This window comes from Chiloscyllium plagiosum, chromosome 43 (assembly GCF_004010195.1).
Source record: "Chiloscyllium plagiosum isolate BGI_BamShark_2017 chromosome 43, ASM401019v2, whole genome shotgun sequence".
In the NCBI taxonomy this organism is placed as follows: Eukaryota; Metazoa; Chordata; class Chondrichthyes; order Orectolobiformes; family Hemiscylliidae; genus Chiloscyllium; species Chiloscyllium plagiosum.
This window is the reverse complement of record NC_057752.1, coordinates 7,069,779-7,072,581: the sequence shown is the minus strand read 5'-3', so window position 1 is coordinate 7,072,581 and position 2,803 is coordinate 7,069,779.

Sequence of the window (2,803 nt, the reverse complement as noted above, 5' to 3'; positions counted from 1 at the left end):
TCCAACCGATCCACTCAATCTGATAAGATTCACATTCAACAGCATTTATGGCAGATATAATCCGGAGTAACCCTTAAACTCTCTTTAAACTCCCATATCTGACAAGAAGTACATATCACTGCAACGGCCATTTTTGCTCCTTCACAATCTCCAGACCCAGAAAATAACACCGTCTTATTCCTCTACAAACTGCCCCAGGTTAAATTAATAGCTATGGCTTATATTTTAAGTTTAATCAAGAGACTTATCTCCAAAAACATATAATCAAGATTGAATCCACTGTACTCACTACTGCAGCCTTTCTCTTGGACAGACTTAAAACAACAATTAACTTATCTGATTCTGTGCTGTGAACTTCGCCCAACAGTTCCTCCAAGATTAGTTGTGAATTTCACTGTTTGTTAATTTTCCCAGATGCACACCGATGTCAAGCGATACACAAATTCAAACAGCAAAGGCGGTAACTGTGCAGGTTCTCTCTCTCTCTCTCCTGCACTGTACTCAGTGTTTTTCCCTCAGTGTGGGAAAAATAGGCAAAAATGAACATTTTAGGTATGAAAGAGTCCAATCACTAAGGGGAATGAGGGCACTTTCTCACAGGTCTTTTGAATTCTACCAATGAGATTACTTTGCTTGGGAGAAAAATAGTGCAGATACTGGAATCCAAAGTAGACAAACAGAAAGTTGGAAGAACATAGCAAGCTAAGCAGCATCAGGAGGTGGAGAAGTCGTCATTTTGGGTCAAGACCCTTCATCAGGATTACTCTGCTGTTGGCCACAGGGTGATGGAAGATCTTCAGTTACGGTAGCTGATCAATTAAGCTCAGTTATTCTATTGAGTTAGTAATTCAGTTTTCAGGGCCTTTGAGTGTTGTATTTTACTCACATGAATACTCACTGAGTACATGGTGTGGCGAGTCCTCATGTAACTTATCCAATGTGATCTGTCTCATATGCTGCAGGCAAGGATGCCCTGAGGCATGGTACATTGGTGAGACCAAGCAGGCGCTATAACAACGGTTGAATGGATACCACACAACAATCACCAGACAGGAGTGTTCCCTCCCATTTGGGGAACACTTCAGAGGTGCGGGACATTCAGCCTTGGACCTTCGGGTGACCATCCTCCAAGGCGGACTTCGGGACAAGCAACAACAGAGTGGCCGAACAGAAGCCAATAGCAAAGTTCGGTACCCATGGGGATGGCCTCAACAGGGACCTTGGGTTCATGTCACACTACAGGTGACCCCACTACACAATACACACACACGCACACACACCCACACACTCCTACATGCTGACACACCTATGCAAACCCTCCCTCACACACAAGCTCTCTCTCATGCACACACATTCATCCCCCATACTCACACTAACACACGCACCCTCTCACACATATCCCATCACACTCTCACACAAATTTAACCAAGCTTACACACACTCTATCACGTGTACTCACACCCACAAGCACACACATGCCCACTCAATCTGTCGCTCCTACATACACACACATATAAGCTTATGGGGTGAATCTGTTTCTGCAGAATTACATTTTATTTTGCTCAAAAACTGCATGAGTCCATGTAAAACTACACAGAGGGTTTGTCAGTCTGACATTGCAGTGGGACACAGACAGACTTCACACCTATTGTTTAAAAAGCTGAGCTATCTTGAGAATGTAATTTAAAAGAAGTTCTGGGATTTACATATCAAAGAACAGAAACCAGCATATCCCCATTATAAAAGATGAAAGTTTTAATCTAAGATTGTTTACTGGATCACATCTCCATGACACTGAACTCCTTTGGCTATAAATTCTGTGAGCATGATCTTAACCTCCACAACCGCCTGACGAAGGAGCAGTGTTCCGAAAGCTAGTGCTTCCAATTAAACCTGTTGGACTATAACGTGGTGTTGTGTGATTTTTAACTTTGTCTAGCAAAAGTTAGCAAATCCACCTTTTTGAACAGCTCTGCTTTTCTGAGGATCACTTGATCTTTTGGAAACAGTAAGTGAAGTATAAAACAGTTCCACTTTGGACCTCCAAGTTCCAAAAATTCACATGGTAAACTCTCTCCAGGCATTGTGCAAAACTACAATTTTTTACAGTTTTCATTTTAAAAACTGTGGTTCTTGAAAGAGTCCTAAATCACTATCAATACTAATAATGGGTCAAAAAAGCATTTATAGCAGCCAGTGTGCACTGGTAATGATTTTTGGCAACCGAAAATGTTTCATGACTCGGAGGTGCATGTTTTGTTCTGGGGTGGTCGAAGTTAAAAATCACACAACGCCAGGTTATAGTTCAACAGGTTTATTTGGAAGCACTAGTTTATGAAGGAGCAACGCTCCAAAAGCTAGTGCTTCTAGATGAACCTGTTGGACTATAACTTGGTGTTGTGTGATTTGAGAATGTTTCAGTTTATTCTCTCTCACTCAACATTTTGTGGCTTTAGGACAAATAAAGGCGGGCATCAAAAATAAGCCTTTAAAGTGAATGTCCATAATTTATCTTTTCAATAAGTTATGCGCTCCATCAGTATATTCTAATCCTTGGAAAGCTCCTTTCATGGGACAACTCGTTTGATGATCACATCCACTAATATCATTTATTGTATCCGTTGCTCCCGATGCGGTCTCCTCTACATTGGGGAGACTGGGCGCCTCCTAGCAGAGCGCTTTAGGGAACATCTCCGGGACACCCGCACCAATCAACCACACCGCCCCGTGGCCCAACATTTCAACTCCCCCTCCCACTCCCACTCTGCCGAGGACATGGAGATCCTGGGCCTCCTTCACCGCC